Source organism: Serinus canaria, chromosome 5 (genome assembly GCF_022539315.1).
Source record: "Serinus canaria isolate serCan28SL12 chromosome 5, serCan2020, whole genome shotgun sequence".
NCBI lineage: Eukaryota > Metazoa > Chordata > Aves > Passeriformes > Fringillidae > Serinus > Serinus canaria.
In genome coordinates, this window is record NC_066319.1 from 5,483,042 (window position 1) to 5,507,167 (window position 24,126).

General features: G+C 48.9%; 1 protein-coding gene across 6 annotated transcripts in view; it reads left to right on the forward strand.

The window, feature by feature from the left end:
* TEAD1 (TEA domain transcription factor 1) overlaps window positions 1-24,126 on the forward strand; it is a 160,717-nt gene that overhangs the window by 32,769 nt on the left and 103,822 nt on the right. The window lies entirely within an intron of this gene.

A 24,126-nucleotide genomic window follows, 5' to 3' on the forward strand; every position in this document is an offset into this window, starting at 1 on the left:
CTTTTCCCTCTGGAATGCACGGACTTGTCCCTGTGCACTTGTCTGTGCAGCGTGGTGAGGAAGGGGAAGGGGCAGCAGGCTCAGCCCGAGCTGCAGACACAGGGTGGGTTTTGGGTTTTTTTCCGTTTTCTCTTGGAGAAGCGCTGAGAGGATTGAAATCATTCAGCCAACTTTGTTCAGCTGAGCTGAACTTGGAAAAAAAAAAATATAGACTCACGCCATGTGTGCTTTTAGTGACCTCTGGGCCGAATGCTGAGTCTTTGGAGTTGGGTGACGGCTCCCAGTGTCCCTGGAGTGAGTGAATCATCCTGGGCTGTGTGACGGGGCATTGTCCTCCTCGGCCCGCTCGTGTGAATAATTACCCACGGGCTCACGCAGGGGGCTCAGCTCGGGCAGGATCAGCTCCGCACGGAGCCGAGGGACCAGCGGAGCCTTTTCTGTGTCCCTTTTCCCCGGCAGGATCGCCCGGACCGAGCGGTTCCACCGCGCCGCTCTCGCCCCAGCCTCCCGAAGCGCTCTCGGTCTGCGCTCGCTGCCAGGTTTCCAAAGACCTCGGCTTCCTGGACGGCACCTAAATAAGGGTCAGATTTTGAAAAGAGCTTAGCACCCAGCCTGGGCAGCTTTTCAGAAAGCCTGGCAGCGAGTGTCGGAGCCGGGCTCGGTGGGGATGCTGGAGGAGCGCTCTGCCGCCCGCACGCCGGCCGGGCCAGCGCCGAGCGCTGTGCGGGGATCGCGCACGGCACGGCCCGGGAGAGCCGACAGCGCCTGGAGAGGAAAACCCAGGGCAGGGAGAAAACCCAGGGCAGGGAGAGAACCCCACAGCAGGGGAAAAAACCCAGGGTAGGGAGAGAACCCCACGGCAGGGAAAAAAACTCACGGCAGGGGAAAAAAACCCAGGACAGGGGAAAAAATCCACGGCAGGGAAAGAACCCAGGACAAGGAAAGAACCCCACGGCAGCGAAAAAACCCCACGGCAGGTGAAAAAACCCAGGACAGGGGTGAAACACCACGGCAGGGGAAAAAAACCCAGGACAAGGAAAAAAACCCTGGACAGGGAAAGAACCCCACAGCAGGCAGAGAACCCCAGGACAGGGGAAGATCCTACAACAGGGGAATGAACCCCAGGACAGGGAAAGAATCCCACGACAGGGGAAGGTCCCACGACGGGGGAAGAGCCCCCGGACAGGGAAGGAAACCCAGGACAGGGAAAGAACCCCACAACAGGGAAAAAAACACTGCAGGGAAAGAACCCCAGGACAGGGGAAAGAACCCCGTGGCAGTTGAAGAACCCCAGGACAGGGAATGAACCCCAGGACAGGGAAGGAACCCCAGGACAGGGAATGAACCCAGGACAGGGAAAGAACCCCAGGGCAGGGTAAGAACCCCAGGACAGGGAATGAACCCCAGGGCAGGGAAATAACCCCAGGACAGGGAAAGAACCCCCCACACTCCGCTCTGGCAGACCCCGGGGGTCAGGGCGGACAGGCTCCTTTCCCTTTTTAAAGATTCAGTTCAGGCATTGTCAGAAGAAATAAACAAAGCAGCATCGTTTGAAAGCTTTCGGAACAATAGTCTCTTCCACTTCCCTTCCTCATTGTGGAGCCCTGGGCCCGGCTTTTGTTTATTTTGTGCTGCCAGCCTCACGGTGCCGCATTGGTCGGTGTCTGATTTCATTCCTACGGGTGATGTCAAAAGCTGACCCAGAAGTTCTCGGCAAGTTTGCTTTTAGCTCTCGGTTGTTGTTTTTGTGCGTGTATCCGTGTGCACAAGAGTACTTTTCAGTCCTAGGAGGATTCTGTTACAGGCTGGATATTACTCAGCTGCAAAACTAATAAGGAATAATTCTTGTGCCAGGAACTGCGTGGCTTGTTTCCTACAAACACTAGGAATAGCAAGCAATTCAGGCACCGGGATGTTATGGAAGTTGTAATTAATATTAATTACGGTCCCGGTATTACCCTAAGACATAAAAGTAATTTCAAAATCTGTATGAGAATTTCGTAACAACTGAAATTTGTGATGATTAGCTAGAAGGCTGATTTCACATTCATATTTAACAATAATACCAATTTCCTTTCTATTAGAACTGTAATGCTGCTTTTTTTTTTAGTGTTATTTTTATTTGTTGTCAAACTGACAATTTAAATATCAGGTTCTCACTGAGGTGTGCATGCCACTGACAACAATATTCCATGGTTATTTTAATAGAAAAACAAGGTGTGTTTTAATAGAAAAGGTTATTTTAATAGAAAAACAAGGTGTAAGGGGGTTTTCTGTCTGCTCCATCCACAAATATTCCTATCTTTGTGAAACTTTGTTTTCCATTTCTCTGGCCTTAACACTTGGGTTTTTTTTTTTTCCTTCAGCAGCCTCTGACCTCTCTCCTGGGTTTCTTTTTGTTAGATAAGTAAAAGATGAGCGTTACTTTATAAGGACATAGTTTCATACCCTTGTCCTCTCTTAGAGTACAGTCAAGTTGCTTGTATAAACACGGACAGTTTTGCTTACTTTTCAGTTTATTCCAATGCCAATTTCAGGTTCCTGAGCTGGCTGTCCCCACCTCTGCCCCGCTCTTGTCACCTCCTTGTCCCTTTGCCTCTTTGCTTCGTGCATCATCATACACAAACGTAGCAGCAATATGTAAGCAGCCCCAGACAATACAATGTTGTGGCCTGGGAGGATATTGTAAAATCACCTTCTCTGTCTCTCTCAATACCTCCGTGGCTTTGGTAAAGGCTCGTTGTCGTGTGTCAGATTTCACAGCAAAACGTCTTGGTCAGGATTTGATTTGAAGAGAATGAAACATCTCTCCAGCCTTGCAAAATTGCATCCAGCAAAACCTCCCTTGTTTTCCTGCCCGTGGTCTTTTTTTAAACTGTCAAGGCAAACAGAATTCTTGCCCTGAGATTCCTTGGAAGCAAGACACTTGGTGAAATTTGGACGCCTCAGAAACAGCCCAATATGAAGCAGCAATGCTGGGCTGAAGCACTTTTCACCTAAAGAGAATTGATTGCACAGATTCAAGCATGTTATTCCAATTCCCTTGGCCTGGTTTATGGTCATGAAGGACGCCATTCCCCCAGGGAAGGCTGAACAAGCCCACCAAGGCTGGGATTCCAGAGGCTGTCCTCTGGATCACGTTGTGTCCTTGCTCAGTCTCCTCTCCCTTGGCTGGGAGCAGTTCCCATCCAGGGTCTGGGGCTGAGCCTGCCTGGCCCAGCTCCAGCTGCATCCCAGCCTCGCCTCCCAGGTGCTCCGTTGTTTTAGGATTGGCTGCTTTCAGGGACAGCCTCCCTGGCCAGCCCTGTCCGAGAGCAAACCCAAATGTTAAGAAGGAGAAATGATTTTATCTGCATTCTGAGTCTGTTTAAGTACTGTGCTTTTTATGATTTCCATATGATTCTTGGGGATTTTAACATCAAAAGACCCAGATTATCCTAATTGGTGTAAGAGGCTGGAAAGGTTTTCTTCATGCTGGACTTAAATAGGGTTCCTGCTTGGACTCTTTTGCACTGCCTTAGTCCTTTTGTGGCCTGAAAGCCAATTGCAGTTAAGCAGATTCCCACCCCATTTTTTTTTTTTTTTTATTTTGCTTATTAAACTGAAATAGCCATACTGTTAAGTATTAAAATGCAGAAGCATCATGCATTTTTAAAGCTTCCAGAAATAGCCTACAACGCATTGCAGAAATTAGTGAAGCCATACATGTAATGAAAAACATTTGGTAATGGACTCTGGATCACTTAGTGCCTGATTTACTGCCCGTCCTGCGTTTCCCTCCTCTCCATAAGCCACCATTTACAGACAGCACCAGCGGGGATTTCTTGGAAACTTTTATTTTTTTTCCCGAGGAGAGAGAAGAACCCCTTAGATGTAAAAGCGCAGCAAGTGGCTTTGCAGGGCACTGCCCCCGAGCTCTCCTTTCCCCGTTCCCCGCAGGGGATCCAGCCTTGCTTTCCTGCCCAGGGGATCCAGCCTTGCCTTTCCTGCCCAGGGGATCCAGCCTTGCCTTTCCTGCACAGGGGATCCAGCCTTGCCTTTCCTGCCCAGGGGATCCAGCCTGCTTTCCTGCCAGGGATCCGCCTTGCCTTTCCTGCCCAGGGATCCAGCCTGCCTTTCTGCCCAGGGATCCAGCCTTGCCTTTCCTGCCCAGGGGATCCAGCTTGCCTTTCTGCCCAGGGGATCCAGCCTTGCCTTCTGCCGGGTCCACTTGCTTTCTGCCCAGGGGATCCAGCCTTGCTTTCCTGCCCAGGGGATCCAGCCTTGCTTTCCTGCCCAGGGGATCCAGCCTTGCCTTTCCTGCCCAGGGGATCCAGCCTTGCCTTTCCTGCACAGGGGATCCAGCCTTGCCTTCCCTGTGCAGGGGATCCAGCCTTGCCTTTCCTGCCCAGGGGATCCAGCCTTGCCTTCCCTGTGCAGGGGATCCAGCCTTGCCTTTCCTGCCCAGGGGATCCAGCCTTGCCTTCCCTGTGCAGGGGATCCAGCCTTGCCTTTCCTGCCCAGGGGATCCAGCCTTGCCTTTTCTGCCCAGGGGATCCAGCCTTGCTTTCCTGCCCAGGGGATCCAGCCTTGCCTTTCCTGCCCAGGGGATCCAGCCTTGCTTTCCTGCCCAGGGGATCCAGCCTTGCCTTTCCTGCACAGGGGATCCAGCCTTGCCTTTCCTGCCCAGGGGATCCAGCCTTGCCTTTCCTGCCCAGGGGATCCAGCCTTGCCTTTCCTGCCCAGGGGATCCAGCCTTGCCTTTCCTGCCCAGGGGATCCAGCCTTGCCTTTCCTGCCCAGGGGATCCAGCCTTGCCTTTTCTGCCCAGGGGATCCAGCCTTGCCTTTCCTGCACAGGGGATCCAGCCTTGCCTTTCCTGCCCAGGGGATCCAGCCTTGCCTTTCCTGCCCAGGGGATCCAGCCTTGCCTTTCCTGCCCAGGGGATCCAGCTTTTGCACTTGGCCATACTTGCTGAAGGCAGTTTCAGTAAGCTGTGTTTAGCCTGCTCACTCCTGGCAGCATCCAAACTGGGCACCAGAACTTGCTTTGGGGCTGTAGAAAATCTCTTTGTGGTTTTGAAAAAAAATCCAGCACAAAATAACAGAATTAAAAAAAACCCAAAACAAAACAAAACAAAAAAAACCCACCCCACAGCGGAAAAAAAAAAAGAAAAAAGAAGATGCAGGCAAAAGGAACATCTATGCACACAGGTCAGATGTTCAGCATTGAATTAAATACATGTTTTGCTGTGCTGCAGCTTCTAAACTATCTCTGTAAAACATTGACTTGTCTGGCTTTAGTCGTAGCCTTCGCTGAGTGTTTGCTTTGCACATGAAACAAAGCCTTCCTTAAGACTGCAGTGAAACCATTAGTTAGGGTTCATTTTCAAAACAGCAAAAGCCAAGATGAAGTTAAACATTCAATCATCGATCGGGAATTAAAATAATAGCAGAGTTTCTAACGTGGAGCTCTCAGTGGAAATCTTGAATGCGATCTGCAATGCTCTCTGCAGGGTTTTACTGATTTTGGCTTCTGTGACCACAGGCCTGAGGTCACAGCAGTCTCCTGATGTGGCTAACAAGTGACAGTTTTTATTATCTACATAATTCTCCTTATTTTTATTTCTGATTTCCATCTCACAGCGTGTAGTTACTGGACTATTTCTGCAGTTATCTAGGCATTTACTTGCATATTTGAAACTTGCTCTTTCCTTCCTCCTCTTCACAGGAAAGTAAATCATTGAAGGGAAAAGACTACCAGATAGATAATTTATAGTACAGGAAAAAAAAAATCAAAAATAATAATAAAAAAAATAGAATCCTGAAGGCCTTTATGCAACAACCATCTTCAAGAATGGAAAAAAGAATGAAGTGGAAAAGCAATTGGAATTTATGTGAAACTCTCAGAGGGCTCATAGAGACAGATAACAATTCAGTGCTAAATGCCTGGAAAGAACATTTCCTAAATTTTGCCCAAAGATCTGTTGTTTGCAGAACATACAACATTAACGTGGTGGGAGGAAGGCTCTAGGAGGATGTGGAAGAAGATACAGCAGTCCAGATACTCTGATTTGTTTTTTAGGAAAGGTTTTCACTAAATAGGAAAATACTGTGCACACACTTTCAAGTGCCTGGGAAAGAAATCCAGAAGTTTTACTGTGAGACAGAAAAGAGTGACAGGATTTCTGCAGTCTGACTGAGCTCATGAAGCATGCCTGGGAAAGTCCCTCATGCAAATCATTCATAATCATGTTTGTCCAATGGTAAAAGCCAAGCTCCCTGAAAATCCCAGCAACTTGGTTGGAACAGGGTGTAGAGATTGGACCTTGTGTGCTTGACAAGGAGTGTGAAGTCACTGACCAGACCTGACACTTTTTCCCTTTGCAAGACTGCACTCCCCTTTTCCAGCTGTGCACCAATGCGTGCATGCTTTTGTTTTTTCCTTGGTTTCCCACAAAATCACAGCACGTGCCAAAGAGAACCTCAGTGTGCTCCAGGGCCGTGTGCCTCCTCAGAGATCCCCAGGCTGGGGGGTGTGAGTGCCCAGCCCTGAGCCCACTCCCAGCTGTGTCTCTGGGAGTGTGTCCTGCAGCTGCAGAATTCACCCTGGGGTGGGAAGGAGCCACTGAGGATCAGCTCTCCTGCCCAGCAGGGACAGCCCTGTCCTGTGCAGCTGTGCCAGTGCTGGGAGCCCTGCATCCTTCAGGAGCTGCCCTGCCTGAGAGGAGCCCAGGCTGCCAGCCAAGGAGCCCTTCCCCTGCTTGGAAAATGCTGAAAGCCTGAGAAAGCCAGAGGGGAGGGGTTTTTGCCAGCTCCTGACTGAGGGTGCAGGGCAACAAGAAACCACTTGTGGCTTCCTTCATCTGCATCCCCAGTGCTGCTGTGGAGCTCTGAGCTCTGCTGAGAAATCCCTCTCAGCCCTCTGGATCCATCCTGGGCTGCCACCAGCTGCTGTGGCTGTCACAGCAGAGACAGGAGCCCCTGAAAACCCAGTTTAAATGACAGTAAGTGTGGGAAATAGAGAGCACCCTCCTTGCCTTTGAGATCTCACCCTCTTTTTCTGGTGCTGATTTGCTGTGCAGGCAAGCTGGAAGTCACCACTGCCCACTTGCTCATTGCCTTCTCCCCTGGCCTGCTGGAATATCTGAAATTATTTGAAGAAAGGAACAGAAGATTCAAGGATGACTTGAGGATTTTTTTTCAAAATTTGCCATAAATTTGCTGTGGTAAAGTCTCAAGCCATCCTCAAATCTTTTGCTTTCTACATCAGTTATTTAATCCTGATGCTGCCTGGGAGGAGAGACCTATATAATTCAAATTATTATTCTGTCTTCCAAGGGTATAAACCTTTTTTTCCCCCTCTGCACAATATCTAGAAAGGAGTGTTATCTGGACATGAAGCAGTTTCCTCCTCAAGTTTCTTCTTTAGCTGATCCATGGTGGTTTCTCTGAGGGAGAATCATCAGGATCCTCAGGAGGCATTCAGAGTTTCTGCAGCCCCTGTACATCATTCTTGGCTGGCTCGAGGATTTTGCTCATTAGGAAGGAGAAGTCTGAAACACAAAGTATTTATTGCTGGATGCCTTCCTTTTTTCCCTCATATTTCAAGTGGCTGTGGCATAAAGAAGGTCTCAGAATCTCCATAAGACACAGAGGCTGTGTTTGACAAGACCAAATCTGAGAAGATTAATTGTGCCATTCTAAGTAAACTTTTTAATTTTTTGCAGTAGCAGGATGGTTTTCTCACCCTTTTGTGCTGCGAAATGCATCCCCAATTTGTACTGTTACTCCAGAACAATGGCTGGACTCCCTGTTTGGGCTCCACAAGAAGGAGCCTGCGTGTGAGAGCCAACCCTGCACACTCTGAGCTCCCTCTGCCTGCCTCTGCTCCCTGGGCTGGGATCCTGGGAGACCTGCCCATCTCCCTGTGTCAGCTCTCCTCCGTCTGAGGATAGGGAATGACCAGAACCAGTTTGGTTCTGGTGGTATCAGACCTTTGCTCCTGTTCTAGGGGTTGTTTGTGAATTTACTGACAGGAACAAAATGGTTCTGAAGCCCAGGACTCAGCTGATGCAGTCATCCCCACGGTGTGGTGCAATAAATAACCTTTCTTCCACATGGATGGGGCTGGTTATCAGTAGCTTGCTAGGTGCTGCTGCCTTCCCAAAGCAGCTGTGTGTGCCCCTCTGGGGATCTGCACTTTCCCACCCGTGTTCTGCCAGATCTGGGGGTGATTCTGCACCTCGTGTTGGCAAACCCACTTCTTGTTCTGACTTTGGGGCAGGGAGCCCCTGTGGCACTGGGTGGCTCCAGGGGAACGTGGGGGGCCTGGCCCTTCCTGCTCCTGAGGGTCTGGTTTGTGAGCAAGGGCGAGCAGGAGGTTCTGCTCAGGAGGTTCTGTATAAGACATTCTGCACAGGAGGTTCTGCTAGAGAGGTTCTCCACAGGAGGTTCTGCTCAGGAGGTTCTGCACAAGAGAGGTTCTGTGTAAGAGGTTTTGCTCAAGAGAGGTTCTGTACAAGAGAGGTTCTGCACAGGCAGGAGGTTCTGCTCGGGAGGTTCTGCACAAGAGAGGTTTTGTGTAAGAGGTTCTGCTCAAGAGAGGTTCTGCTCAAGAGAGGTTCTGCTCAAGAGAGGTTCTGCTCGGGAGGTTCTGCACAAGAGAGGTTCTGCACAGGCAGGAGGTTCTACACAGGCAGGAGGTTCTGCACAAGAGAGGTTCTGTGTAAGAGGTTTTGCTCAAGAGAGGTTCTGTACAAGAGAGGTTCTGCACAGGCAGGAGGTTCTGCTCGGGAGGTTCTGCACAAGAGAGGTTTTGTGTAAGAGGTTCTGCTCAAGAGAGGTTCTGCTCAAGAGAGGTTCTGCACAGGCAGGAGGTTCTGCACAGGCAGGAGGTTCTGCACAAGAGAGGTTCTGTGTAAGAGGTTCTGCTCAAGAGGTTCTGCACAAGAGAGGTTCTGCTCAAGAGGTTCTGCACAGGCAGGAGGTTCTGCACAAGAGAGGTTTTGTGTAAGAGGTTCTGTTCAAGAGAGGTTCTGCTCAAGAGAGGTTCTGCTCAAGAGATTCTGCACAGGCAGGAGGTTCTGCTCAAGAGGTTCTGCTCGGGATGTTCTGCTCCATGGGGTCTGCACAGGAGGTTCTCTATAAGAGAGGTTCTGCACAGGAGGTTCTGTATAAGAGGTTCTAGTCAGGAGGTTCTGCTCAGGAGGCGCCCCCAGGGTGTCCTCCCAGCCCTGGGAAGGGAGCAGCAGGCTGCCAGTGCCACGGCCAGGCTGCAGAGCCCAGCGCAGTGTCCTTGCCCAGCAGCAGCACATGCAGCAGCACATGCAGCAGCACATGCAGCAGGACATGCAGGTCTCAGCCTGACATCGATCTCTGCCACGTAAAGCACGGCTGGTGGGGCTCTGGGGCAGGGTCTCCGGGAGGGCTGGCTGCAGAATCATCCTGCTGGGGCCATCTCAGCCCGGGCACAGCTGTGCCTGCACCCAGGGCTCGAGGCTCAGCTGTGCTCTGCAAGACCCAGGTCTCCCTGCTCTCCTGATCCCGCTCCTGACGGGGCCCCTGTGCAGTGGGATTGTGCATCCTCACCTCGGGGCTGTCCGTGGGAGCTGTCCCCCATGGGCTCAGCTCAGTCCCCAGGGCTTTCCTGGGCAGGGATGGAATGCAAGGAAATAAAGATGGTGCAGAAGGTAATCTCACACCTGAGGAGCTGCAGCTGTGCCAATCACCAAAGATTGGGAACAGGGCTGCCCTTAACAGGCCACAGCTGTGTCCAGTAAGAAGAGTGCCACAAAAGAGTGGGTTAGCTGGGTGAGGAGAGAGATGGGGTTGTTGGCTGTGAAGAAGGAGCCAGGGCTGGGAGGAACTGGCCATGGGAGATCACTGAGAAGGTATGGAACTTTTGAAAAATGATGACAACACTTTCCTACAGCTGAGGGGTCCTCAAATGTCCAGGTGCAGCTCAGCCCCACAGAGCCTGGTGGCTCTGGTGTGGGTCTGCTGCCACAGCAAGAGTTTGGAGATGTGTGAAACACACGAGGCTGCAGCCTCCTGCTGAATTACCAGCATGGTCCTCAGGTGGACAAAAGTTATCAGTTACAGCCTCCTCTTTTTGTGGGGATCTGTAAGGGTAACCTGTGACTTCACAGGTGATTAATATGGGGTTACACAGGCAGCTGATGGAAGGTGGACTCAGGAATGACACCCAAAATATGAGGAAGAGTAAAATGCCATCAGATGCCTGTCCTGGGCTTACACATGAAGTCCTTTGGTGAACAGATGTGGATTTAAATGCGTGCATTCCTGTTTGCATTGCAGAATCTCCTACAGGCGGTGGTCTGTAAAGCCCCCAGTCTCCTGGGACCCCCTTTGTGCCCTGGCAGTGGCCACTGTCACCCGGGGTGTGGGACTGGCTGGGGTGTGCCTGCAGCCTGGGCTCTGGCACATGGCTGAAGCTGCAATTGTTCCTGCCTGGCTGTAAGTTGTTACCTGACTAAAGTGTCCTAATGAGAAGCAGAAGGGCTGACAATGTTTACCCTCCATCTGCTGTCATTTATAATTAGGCTGTGAACTCCTCAGAGCAGGAACTTGCTGCCCTTCTGTGCACCTACAGCGCCAGGCACACCGGGGCCTTGGTATTAGCAGAGCTGCCATTAATAATAAATAGAGAGTAAAAGGAGAATGTGTAAATGCATTCAGACGTGTAGTGAGGCTTTTAGGGACAGTTGTTATCGCTGCAGATCTCGGTGGGGCTGGCAGCTGGGCTGCCCTGGGAGGGCAGTGTCCCTGAGACTGGCTCTGCACACCCTGCTGCTGCCAGAGCCCATCCCTGGCAGTGCCCAGGTGCCCCACCCAGCACCAGGCACAGCTGCTCCTCTATGGGGTTGGGCTGTCCATCTCTGCTCCCACACACGCTCAGGATGGTTCTGGCAGGCTGTGTCTCAAAAGATGAGTCTGGACTCTGGGTTTTTTCGGTCTTCAGAATTGTTTATTGTTTCTTATCTGTAAAGTCCCTTCTCTGCCCGACCTGGATCTGACCAGCAGGGCAGCCAAAGGCACTCTGACCACCCCCAAGGCGGGCACATCTTTTATAACAAAAACTACGGATATCATATTTACCTTTTATCCCCAATACCTGTAACCCTCGTCACCAAGTGCACCCTCACCCCAGACCAATCCCCAAGTGCCAACACCACGGCAGAAGATGGACAACAAGAAGAAGAAAGAAGAGCCTTGTGACACGCCCTGACTGCTCCGTCTTTTCTCCACAACCCCCCTGTACCCAACCCCCAAAATCTGTAATTTACCCTATAACTACGTTTTCCCTTCACCATTCACACCCGAGTGATTCCCACAGGTTCCATCTCCTCACACACAGGTGGCACATCCCCAGATGGATCAAAATCCATCCACCAAGTGCTTCTGGCAGCATTCCAAGGCTCCCGAGCCCCCCAAGGGCTCTCTCATAGCTCTGGACATCAGGAGGGATGTGCTGGGTTCCCACACTCCTGAGCAGGGACCAGCCAGAGGGTTTGCCTCAGCCCCTTTCTGAGAGGCTGCAGAAAGCCAAGCTCAGTGCCTGGGGATGTGGCTGAAGGTTAAATCACCTTTCAGTAATTAACACACCAACACAGGGCTGTGGTTGTGGAATCCCTGTGGAACACTGGAAAGGGAAGCTCCCTGCTGGATGGGGCACGGCACCCAGCTCTCCTTCTCACCTGTGCCCCTCTGGAGAGGGGAAGGAGCTGAGCAGGGGCAGGCTCCCTGGGCTTGCTGCATTTCTGTACCCAGTAATTTCATTTGGCTAGTGCCTTGTTCTCTGCTGCGGTCTGGTGCTCATTGTTGATTTGGACTGGTTTGCCTTTTGGGTAATGTTTGTGCCTCTCAGCTTTTCTGGTGCCAGTTTTAAAAGCAGCAGCGCTGATTTTGAGAGTATTTGGGGCTTTATTTATGTAACTCAGGCAATTGCTGCTGATGGTGGTTGGTGCTGTGAATCCCAGAGGAGGGTAAATCCCATGGAAGAGAAGAGTTCCTGGTGTGCTGCAGTGACTGCTGACGGTGGAATCAGAGCTGAGAGTTGTTAAATTTTTCTTAGTCTGAACCTCCAGCGTTCAGGCTGCTCCCCCACCCTCTGGTAAATTGTTCCCTTCAATCCTGGACGTTGTATTCGTGCTCTGAGTGCTCTTTAGTTTCACATTCCCAGAAAATTTGTGTTTTAGTTTGGATCAGCTGCAGGAAGAGAGGGAAAAGTGTGGAGTGAGAGCAAGAATAATTTGGTAGGCACAGCTGTGAAACAGAAATAAATCAAGGTGGCAGAAAGGTGAGCTAGAGGGGGAAAGAAAATTGAAGAGTTTGTTGCTGTAAATCCACATGGTTAGGAAACCCAACCATCAAATTGCAGCTGCAGTGTCAGAGAATTTGAATTACATTCCATTTTAAGAAGAAAAGTGTATTTAATAAAACAGTGTGCAATACATCTTTCATGCACAGCAGAAATAAATCCATTTTTTGAGCTCTGACTACAAATGTATTCATTGTAAAAGTAACAATCTTGTTGATCTAAAATCTCATGCACTTATCTGCTGTCACATCTATCTGTGGTGCAGTGACATTGAGCCAGGAAATGCTGTTCAAAAAATAATTCACATGATGTGAAAAATAAGTCCTTGGCTCTAAGTCATAATGTTTCTCTACCAAGAGCCAAGCTTGCTTCTGCTGTAATGTTCATCAGCATTTTTTTTAATGCTTTCAGATAAAATTTTTAAAATGTCATTTGAGGAAACCAACAGCAATTGTCAGGAAGAAAGCCAAAATAATTTCTTTTCTCTGGGTCATTTGCTGGCTCATTCCCTTTCTGGGCCATCCTTTTTTTGCCTGCATCACTTTCACCTCCTTATTTGTGTTCATTTAATATTAATAATAGCAAAAATAGTCAAATGAAATACATTTGCCCAGGATTTCCAGGGATTTAACTAGCAGTAAGGTTTGAGGCTACTGGACCACAACCTGACTGAGCTTCCCAGTGAAGAGGATGTGACAAATGGTGAAGCACAGGAAGGTTTAAAGAACCACACAGCAAATCAAAGCCTGAGCAGGAGAAGAACCAAGAGCACTCTGATGCTTTTCCTGGAGTGCTGGATTCAGTAGAACAGCACTGAGCAGTTCAGGGGTGATGGTCAGATCTCCCATCCTGGCATTTGCTTACCCTGCAAGCCCAGAGATTGTTCTGCCTTAAAGACAGGCCAGCCCTGCAAGGACTGAAAAGATTGCAGCCTGAAATTTAAAAAGAGAAAAAGTGCAGGGTTTTAATGGTGCTTGGTGGTGGTGAATTAAATTGTGGAATTTGAAGTCCCAGCTGTCAGCAGGAAGCCACCCTGCACCTACAATCCCAAACACAGTGGAGAGGCCATGCCACAGGTGCTCAGTGTTCACTGCAATAAACGGCCTTAAGTGAACACCTGTGTACAGGTTTCAGGAAAAACAGAGGTGATTTTGAAGAGCCAGTGTGATTGAACATAATTTAAATGTATAAATAATGGATCTGGTCTTTTTCTGAGCTTGACTAAACATTTTGAATAGAACTGTGTGCATGCATGAGCATTGAGTGTTCTTCCTAAGCAGATTTTGATAGTAACCTTCAGATACTAACTATTAGTGTGTGTCAGAGAGAACAGAATGTGTTAGAGGCATTCTGTTTATATCAGAAATTTCAGCTGTTGGCTGGTTTTAGCAAGGGGTGGTGAGCACCGGGGAGGAAGGGGTGCTGTGGCAGAAATGAGTGTGCTCTGAAATCACTGCTGCCGTTAAATCTGAGATTTTTAAGGTCCAGTAGGTAATTCTCTTCAGGATTAGTTCCTAGGCTTGTGCTTTTTGTTTGGGTTTTTTGGTGTTCTGTTTTCTGCTGCCTGAACCCAGCCATCTCTTCTTTAGCTCCACTGGCGTCCACTGAATTCACCATTCTGGTGGCTGCCAGCAAAGTTATTTTTGTGCAAGATTGACACCCCCTGAAGCAGGATTAAACTACAGTGAACAAGGAGTTGAAATAGACTGGAAATATTAAGTCAGAGCTTAAGACAGAAATTGCTTCCTCAACAGGCAATAACTGCAAGAGAAGTACAGAATAAGTGCATAACTATTATATTGAGTTTTGAAAAGGCTACAGCCAGTTATTGCAGGTCTTACTTATGTGCAGCAATTAAAGATTGCCACAGTTTGGGATTGTCTCAGGATCTCAGCAGGAAAGTGTTTTCTGCTACTCCCTTGCAGGAGATGCAAGTCCTGCTGCATAAAGTCATCCTTAATTCTCACCTTAAATGAGATGCACGAAATAAATGTTCCATTTTGGGCAAAGTGCAGTCCATAGATCTGTTGTTGTCTCTGTGGAGCAGTCATATGGACATCAGTGAGCCAGTGCATCCCCCCTGTGGGAGGAGAGGTGGTGGAGGCAGGAGGGGGATGGAGGAAAGAGGGGCTCTTTTGGTGATGCTCATTTCCTTGCAGAGAAGGCTTCCTTTGAAATGGACACACAAACAACTCAGACTTAAAATCTAATTTGGTGGGTAATGGGCCCAAAACACCACTGCTAGCAGTTGGGAAAACAAAATGAGTTAAAATACTTTTATTTGACAGCTGCTGCACTTGCAGACAGAAGTGTTGCTGAGGTTTTTCTGTGCACACAAAAACCTGGTTTTGCAGTGCTGGTGTGTGATGGGGGCTGTGGATGTGTTGAGAGTGGTTGACCTGGACCCCAGTCCTATCTGACCTCACAGGCTGGTTGCTGAAATCCCTTTCTGTTTAGAATGGGTGAGAGCAAGGGAGTAAAGCCCAGCCTTGAGGAGGGCTGTGGCACTGTGATTTCAGCCCTTCAGGTTCTTGCTTTTCTGTCTTGCTGTTCTGTGTCCCATGGCCAGAGAACCACAGCCTTTCCCCAAGTGAGCCTCCAGTATTATCACTGCTCTGTTTCCTCCAGGGCTGATAGGCAGGGCCCTTTTGCAGCCAAAACCATTGCTAATGGAGATGTGAGGAGCTTCATTAGACTTGGAGAGATTATTCATATGTGTAAAATGGCTCTGCTGTCAGGATCTGAGCCCGGGGCTGTAGCTCAGGCAGGAACACCACGGCAGAATGAAATAAACCAGGTTTTCTCCTGGTGTAGCCTGGGACAAACCCAGCACACTCAGGTGAGCGTGAGACATCCACGAGCTCTGCAGGAGCTGTGGAGGGATGGAGCTGACAGAGAGTGCTTGGCAGAGTCTCTGAACTTGTGAAATGAATCTCAGTGGCAATTTAGCCCTTCCAACAAACCTTTGAGAGGGTCTGTGTGAGTGTGTGTGTTTGCACTGACACCAAGGAGTGCCTGTGGAACATCTGCAAAGCAGAGGACAAGGGGGCTCCGGGGATTAAAGGTGCCAGACCTGGATTCCAGGGGTGGCTTTGCCCAGCTGGAGGTTGCAGTTTGTCCAAAATTTGCTTTTCTCCTGCTTCATAAAAGAAGGGACCCTCTTCAGCTTGGAATGGGGAAAGGGTTAACTTTGTGGCTGTTTCTTGTTTAAACAAATGCACCTGAGTAAATGAATGAACCTCTTACTTTACTGTGCCTTTTTTGTACCTGTTTAACAGAAGACTTAAATCATTATATAAAATATTTTTTATATAGGTGACAGTTTTATGTAACACATGAACCAGTCAGATGCTGGACCACCCTTCAAATTGCATTGGTTTTCCCTTTCCTGGCTGAACTTAGATAAAGTTGCTCAGGCAGGTGGTTTTCTGTCCCTTTCCCCACCTCACTCAGAGCTGCTAGAGTGAACTCTCATGTTTTTGCAGCCATTGTGGAAAAAAACCTTTCATCCTGAGAACAAGTCATTAAAAAAAAAAAAAAAAAGGAAGAAAAGAGAAAAATCTGGAGCTGGAATACAACCCCAGTCAGTCATATGCCAGAAACAGAGTAAGGGAGCCATGAATGTGAAGGATTCCACCTGGCTGTGCAAATGTGTGACGTGGGAACTCCAACAAATCCAGTGAGGCTCAGGGATTTGGGGGGGGAAAATTGAGTTTCAGAGCTACATTGAGACAGAGTGACTTGCTGCCAGGTCCATCCTGTGTGTGAGCCATGGTTCCTGTGTGGTCCCAGGAGGAAGCTAGGAGCACACCAGAGCTCGAGGCTGTCCCTTGTTCTGGTATTTATGACACTTGGTTGGTGGCATCAACAGTTCCAGTCTGGCTTTTGGGGCACAAAATGAAAATAATTGCTCCCTGGTGCCTGGGGAAGGCAGCTACAGCAAAGTGCACAGAGGAGATCCTCTGTCTGCCCATGTGAAGGCCATGGACTGCATGTGCATCACTCCTGTGCAGTGGGACAGATGGGGAAAGCACCAGCAGATGCAGGGGATGGATGGTCCCAGTGGTGCTGAGTGTTTGTGCCTGGTCCAGGTCTGCATCCCAGAGCTGTGCACGGAGAGGGGGACAGCACTGCAGCTGAAGAAGGGCTGCTGTTCTCTTTCCTGGGGGCTTTTGTGCTGTGGCTGGCAGTTTGTGGAGCCACTGGGAGGGCCCAGAGGCTCTGTGCCCACTGCACCCCTGCCCCAGCCTCCAGGGGCTGACTGAACTTAAGGCTTGCAAGAAATGGAGTTATTGCATGGAAGCAAGAACTGCACCTGTTTCTCTGCCCCATTGCCCAGTTGCTGTACACCAGAAAACCTTGTTGTCCTGGCAGTCACACCCACCAGTTTTTATTTTCTGGCCACCTGTGTGGCAGCAGGATGGGTGACAGTGCCCTGCCAAACACTCACCCCGTGTGCGTGCCCCAGGCAAAGCAGGGGCTGCAGACCTTGCCCAAGGCACCTTCTGGCACCTCTGCCTACCAGCTGTGGGGCTGGGAATGTTTCCTCCAGACCATGTTCCAGTGCCAAAGGCCAGCCCTTGGCCAGCCCAAGCTGTTTCCCTCGCTGTGGGAGCAGAGCCCCCTGCCCCACACGCACAGACCCACCTTGGCCACGGGCCATTCTTCTCACAGCTGGATCACAGCTGGCTGAGGGAAGCACTGGTGACCCCCTCTGCTCAGCCTGGCAGCCTTTGCCATGAAGAAAGCCCAGCTGGAGCACAGCTGGGGTGCTGCACTGGCCGTGGGTGATGCCATCCCGAGCTGGGTGACAGAGGAGCACGGTGACAGGAGCTGCACAGGGAGAATGGCTTCTCCTTCTGGGAGCTGCCAAGTGCTTCATCCCTTCCTCTGGCAGCCAGCAGGAGCAAGTGCTGCCCACTGCTCCTCGTCCCACAGGATGACCTCTGTTGGTTGCCACCAGGGTGAGGTGATGGAGCTGGTTAAATCCCAGGAACACCAGCTGGGTGTGAAGGAGCACTGGCAGGCAGGACGAGTGTGGCTGCCCCAGTGTCACATGGGGAAGGAGCTGTGAGCCCATGAATGACCAGGGGAATGCTGGATTCACCCCCCAGTGATAAGGTGGCACTCCAGCCCGTGGCCAGGAGTGATGTGCAGCCCTGAGGAAGCACCCTGGCACGCTGGAGGGCTGGCACCAGCCCAGCAGCCCCTGGTTTGGAGCTGGAGCTGCCTGCAGAGCACAGAGCCTCCCCAGCCTGTGAGCCTGGTGTAGGCACAGGCAGGATCCAGCCATTCCCCTCTGAGAGGATGAACCATTTTATTAATGGTACCAAATTAAAACTAATGGACAAGAAAACTCGGTTGGGGCTAATGACTCAACATCCTTATGACAATAATTATATCTATCAACAAAAGCAGCCTTTGGAAAAATAAATAAATGAAGCTCTCAGAGTGGTACCAAATAGACTTTTCACTTGCATAAAGAGTGCAGAGATGAAAGCTGTTTCCAAAGGGAAAAATTCCCATGTATTAGCATCAACCCACTCTTTGCTGAGTAATCTGTTTCTATCAGCAAAAAAAAAAAAAAAAAAGGCAATTCAAGGAGAATGCATTGTTTCTCTTCATAAATAGTCCCTATAATCCTAATTTCACATTTAGGCCTGTATGCTGCCTACTCTTGCTGGTCTAAGCCACCCTTTGTTCAGTGAGTTTCCTTGTGATTTGTGAGAGTACACGTGCCAGTCCTCTCAGATGAGCAGGCTGCTGACTTCTGTGGAAAGAAAACCATCACTCCACTGATGTTAAGTTACATGTGTTGTTATTTTACACACCAGCGTGGCACCGTCCTCCTGTACTTTTGTTTGTGCCCTGAGTGTGGGAGCTGAGGAGAAGGAAGGGCATCCAAACTCACTCCCCTCAGGAAAAAACCATCCTGTGCCTTTCCCAGGTGCTCCATGGCTGTAGTTGGACTGATCATGGTATTCCTGCACAGCTCCCAAAGACAAATCTGAAATAGGAAGCTGGCAGTCAATAAAAGCAAGAAGTGGGAAATTCAGTCCTAGGACAACATAGTTTATGTGAATGTTAGGAAGGACATGGGAGCACCACTGCATGCAAGTATTTGATCACCAGAAAAGCAAACCATCAGAATTTCTTCCCTGGCTGTTCTCACAGTCAGAGAAAACCTCTTTTCTTTTATTTTTTTTTTTTTTTTTTTTTTTTTCATTTCAGTGGCAAATGTGAATGGCTAAATTAGTCTGACTGAGTTTTAAAGGAATACTTTATCCTGGAAATGGGCTGCTCCTCTCTCCTGTGTTCTTTCTTCCTAGAGGGAATAATTGCTGATAAGTGGAACTTGTAACAAAAATACAATATAGAGTAATTTTACTCTAATGATCTCACCATTGGATGCTCTGTAAATTATTTACATTTTTATTCTTCGTACTGTGCTGTATCCATTCCTCATAAGAAGAAATTATATATAAAGTGTCTTAAATATAGTGTTTTCCTGAAAGTAATGCCATTTGAATGCCTTGGAGAATCATAAAAATCCATACACAGCTACACATCACAGCTACCAAATCCACTCTGAATTTGTTTGTAAATAAAAAAGTAATTTCCTTGCGTGCTTGCATAAACACTGCAAATATACTTTCACTGGCAAAGCAGGAAGATAGAATCCTAGAGAAATTCAGCCACCACCAATCCCAAATTTACTTTAATCAGTGCAGAAAGAGCCTGGGCACTCTGGGGAGGGTCAGGATGGGGTGTCTGGGGTGGGGCAGCCTCACTTCCCAAATTTCCGTGGAGGAGCCTCCTCCTGCCCAGCCCTTCTGCCCAGGCTGCCTCCAGGTGCCTGGAGGACACTGCTCCCTGCAGCAGGAACAGGAGGGAGCCTGCTCTGCCTGGGTTCCTGCCCTGCAGCTGGCAGAGCTGTCACTGGCACATCTGGGAGGTCTCTCAGGGTTCCCCCGTGCCCAGCCTGGATGTGCTCCCAGTGCAGGCTTCCTCCTTCTGGGGCTGCTCCTGCTCCGGCTCGTGGCATCACCTGGGTCATGCCTGTGCCCCACAGAGGGTGAGCTGCTCCCTGGGAATGCTTGTGTCACCTGCTGGGAGCAGCCTGTGTGCCCCAGTGTCACAGGAGCTGCTGTGTGACCCTGGGGGGGGGTCAGGGCAATCCCCCAGATGCCCCAGCTGTGCTTTCCTTGCTGCTGCTCAAGTTCTTTGCTCCATGTCCTGTCCCGGGCTGGAATGGCTGCCAGCTGCTCCTCTGCTTTGCTCTTACCTTTTCCTTATTTGAAAGTGGTTATCTTCTCACATCAGTCCTCTCCAAATTTAAACAAACCCAATTCCTTTCCTGGTAGGTCATGTTTTCTAGATCTGATAACTTTCTTCCTCTGGATCCTCTCCAGAGCTTTGGTGCTCCAGCTGTGGATCTGCACTGCTGAACAAAGCAGAAGGAAAATCCCATGGGCCTGCAACTTTTCAAGCCTGCAGAGAAAATCTGCCATCTGCAAATTTAGAAGTCCTTGGTTTGCACTCATCTGCTCATTGCCATCTTGATGTTTATAAAAAGCTTGTTGGATTCCTCCTTCCATTGTTTTTACATAACTGAGGCTAAGATGAGGTTGTTAGTGAACTAAAAATACAATGTATTGTTAAAAGTGTAATTTACCCCTTCAACAATCGAAATCTCCACCTCAAGAATTAAGGGTTTTTTCTGAAAGATGTGTTTTAGAAGGATAGATCTGGCTGCAGGAATGATTTGGTAGCCATCTGCATCTGTTCATGGTGAGAAGGTCAGCGTGGACAACACCACTGGTGCTCAGTCTCACAAGGGCTGCACTTGATCCCCTTGGAGCAGACACAGTTTGGAAGAGTTGGAGACATAAAGGGCTTTTTCCTCAGAGGGCTCTCAGAATCAGGGCGTGTTTTCCATCATTCTTGTGCTCCTGCTGCAATTTCTGCAGAGCATCCATCCCTTTCCAGGGCTCGTCTGATGGCACAGAGAAGGCACCATTGCACCTGCACATCGAAATTCAAGGAATAAATCAATCAAGCAAACAGAGAAAACAATTTAACTTTTGGAGGACGCTGTAAAATGAGACCCAGCTCTAGTGACTGTTGAAAGAGAGCATTTCCATGTTAGTTCATTGTGCAAGTATTGAGAGTGTCAGGGCTGCAGATCTGCACCTGGACACCCCTGTGAGGAGCCACTGATCTCAGGTGTTGGTCTGTGAGCTTTCTGGGCAGGTCCAGCTCTGCAGTGCTCAGAGAGTGAGAGGTGTAAGAGGGTGTTTTGGGGAGGTGAAGAAGCCATTCCCTTGAGAAGCAGGCTGCCATTTGGTTTGAGTTAAACACTTTGGTGGGCTCTGACAACAGCTGGCCTGGTTTCTCTGAGATTTTAAAGTCATTTTTCAAGTTGCTGCAGTGAGTGAACATAGTGACAGAAAGTCCTACCTGGTAGCTGACCGAGCTGTCTGGGAGGGCCTGGCTATAATCCATGGTTATAAAATCCTCTGTTGCCCCTCATGGATCCTCTGTTCCTCAGAGTGACATTGTGCTCTTTGGGGGGGACATACCTCCATCCCACAGGGAAAACGTGTCCTAATGACTGCGTGAGGAAAACAGATCTATTTAGGGCTGACTTAACTGCACAGAGTAGAAAGCAACTGCAAGACAGATGCATTTGGTTGGCAGCTAAAAGAGTTTTATGCACAGGGGAAGCTGTCTTGAAATGTGCAAGGCTGGTGTTAAAAGGAAAACTCTGAAGAGAGACCACCTAAACTGCAGCAGTGTGCTTTAATCTTAGAATGTACAGAGAGGTGAGCCAAAATCTTTTGGGTTTGGGTTGTTGTTCATTTTTTGGGTTTTTTTTTTCCTTTTCTTTTTTCTCCTCTATTTTTTGTGGGTTTGGCTTGGTTGGTTTTTAGGTAGTGTTGATGTGTTTTAATTTTGTTAACAGAAAGTGCAAACAGGGAATTGATTCTCTGAAAGTTAACATGATAAAAGAGCAAATACAGATCTCTTCGACTTGATCTGTTATGTGTACAGTCTGATTTTGGCCAAGAGAGGTGGGGCTAATTGGCCCCAGGAGCTCAGCTCCTCCTCTGCTGAAAGCTGGCATTAGTAAACTCCAAGATTTGGAGTTTACTAATACAGAGTAGGATCACTTTTTAAAGTTTTTTATTATTTGAAATTGGATTGCAAATTGACATTTTTCATGTGAGATCTATAGCTCATTAGAAATGTGCAAAAAAGCTCATCTGTTGACAGCTTGTGTTATTTTTGATAATCGTGTTGAGCTCCAGCATAACAGGTCTGAAGTTTTCCATCACAGCTGAGTGCTCAGGATCCAAGCTGAGGGGGAGGTGGAATTGCCTTTTGATACATAGAGCTGAGCTGGAAATGATTAACTGGGTTAGCTCATTTTTTTCCTGAGGTAAGAGGGAGCCATTTAGCAGTTGTAACACGAGGTTTTTTTCCTCCTTGGCCCTCTGGTTTGATCTGCAGTGTCAGCATTCACCAAAATGGAAATTGCTCCAAGTAACCTTTAACTCGAGAGGTTTTCCTCCAGCAGGCTGCTCCACGCCCCTCTTGTACAGATGTTCTGCAAGGATCCATCCCTCGGTTATCTGACATTTTAGAGGCTGGAGTAGTAGCTGTGAGTGCCTCAAGATGATATCCAAGTAGGTAAAGAGGAGTGGGAAGGGAGATAGCACAGAAGTGAAAATCCACCAGTAAACACAACGCAAGATATGACATGACTATCAAGGAGCATTAATTACCTTAGAGCCTCGCTGTGTTCCTGGTTCATTTTAATTATTATTTCAGCATAGTGTAGTAACCAGGGCTGGTTTGTGAGATGATAATGGGACTTGAGGCTATGACTGTGGCAGGTTTTGTAAGCACAGGGTGGTTGGGTGAGCAGGAGCAATGCAAGCCACGGGCTCGGCCAGGGGAAGGATTTCCTGCTGGAGTCACCTGTGGAAAACAGAGCCAGAGATGTGTCCCAGTCCTCTGCTGAAATGCTCCTTGAGGTTCACTCCTGTGGGACCAATAAATCCTCCAGCAGCCATTTTCCCCTGCTCCATTGCAGTAAAACTGACCCCTCTCCTTAATTATGCCCGTCAACATTCAATTACCTCTCGTTCACCAAAGACTCCCCTTCCCTGGGAAGCCCTGAGTGCACGGGATTGTTTTTGTCAGTCACTTCCCAGGATCCCTGTGCTCATGCTGGGCTAAATCTGGCATGATTCAAGAAGATTCAACTCTTCCAGGGGTGGAATCAATCCCTCAGCCCTCTGAGGATGGTGGAGGATGGGGTTTCACTATTTCACCAAGGTTTGCATCTCCCTTTGTGTGATGCCAACTTAAAAATTGTGTGCCCTTTGGCTTTCCCAGACAATAAGGGGTGCATTTGGCCAGAGTTCTCAGGTGTGAATCCATCTGCTCCCTCCTTACCAGTCATTAAAAGGTGTTTGAGACAGTGATTAGCCTGGCTGTTAGGGTGGGGAGGCACTGACATTTTCCTAAGCTGTGCTGAAATCTTCCAACCACTGCAAAGTCAAGCAATGCCTCTCAGGCAAGCAGGGAGAATGGAGTTCCTGGGAGCCCATTCCACACGTGCTGATCCCTCTGAGCCCTGGTTAGAGCCTGGAGAGGTGGGAATACCCTGTGCTTTGGGGGTCAGACTGGTCATGTTGGTTTGGGACAGCCTGCTCCCAGGTTCCCAGCTGCAGCTCTGTTTTGTGCAGGGCCCCGTGGCCTCGGCAGGACTGGACCCTCAGCTTTGGGTATCTCTAGAGATTGCTTGGCTGCTGGAAATATTTCCCCTGCCAGGCAGTTCTCCAGCCCAAAGGCCTTTAGGCAGAGGTGTCACAGCCTCCCCTTCTTCCTCCGTGGGGTGAATGCTGTGCTGCTGCTCTTGACCTGTCCTGAGAGCCCAGGAGAGGCACATCAGCAGGGGATGGAGGTCTGTGCAAGGGAAAGCCCCTCTCCTCTGCCCTAGCAGAATAAAAATCTTATCCTTTGGGGGTTTGGAGAGTTTAGCTGGGGAACTGGATTTTTAACTGTGTGTGCAGCTCGTGCGTGCATGTTTGAACACTCCCATCCATTTAGATCAGCTAGAGTTACCAAACTTCTTCTTTTTTTCACAATAAAACTGCGTTATGCCTCGACATGTTGAGCCAAATCTGTTCCTGGTGTTATTTCACTGACTTCCCAAAGAATTACAGCAGAGGTGAAGGTGGTCTGGTATAGCAGCTTTTTTGCCTGGAGCAAGTCTTTACAGCAGAGCTGCATTTCTCTCAAAAATATAAAAGGAACACTGACAGATCTGCAGCTCTGCTGGTGTGAGCAGGTGCAGCTATATTAAATTATTTCTTATTAAATTGATTCAGCAACTTGAAGCTTGTAATTTTTGTTCTGCTATGGTTCTGTGACAGAGGCCTTTTAAATCAGGCAAAGCATACATCTTCTCTTGCAATTCCTTGCTCCAGTATTCTCATTTTAAAGGTTTCTTTTTGCATGTAGCTTGGATTCTGATCGTATTATTTATTTGGGTAACGTCTGAAAATTAAAGCTTTTTCCAGTTAATGACATTGAGCTGTGGCATCGCTGCTGTGATTCCATTTGATCCACTGACATCCGGATCAATGGGAACAATAGCTTTTGCTTCTGTTTTTAGGTTCCAGTGGTTCTAAGCTCGGGTGGTCACTCTGGCATAAATCAGTGTGCTCCCCTTCCAGCCAGTGGCAGTATTCTGATTTCCCCCTGCCTGAGGATCTGGCTTTTTGTTTTAAGG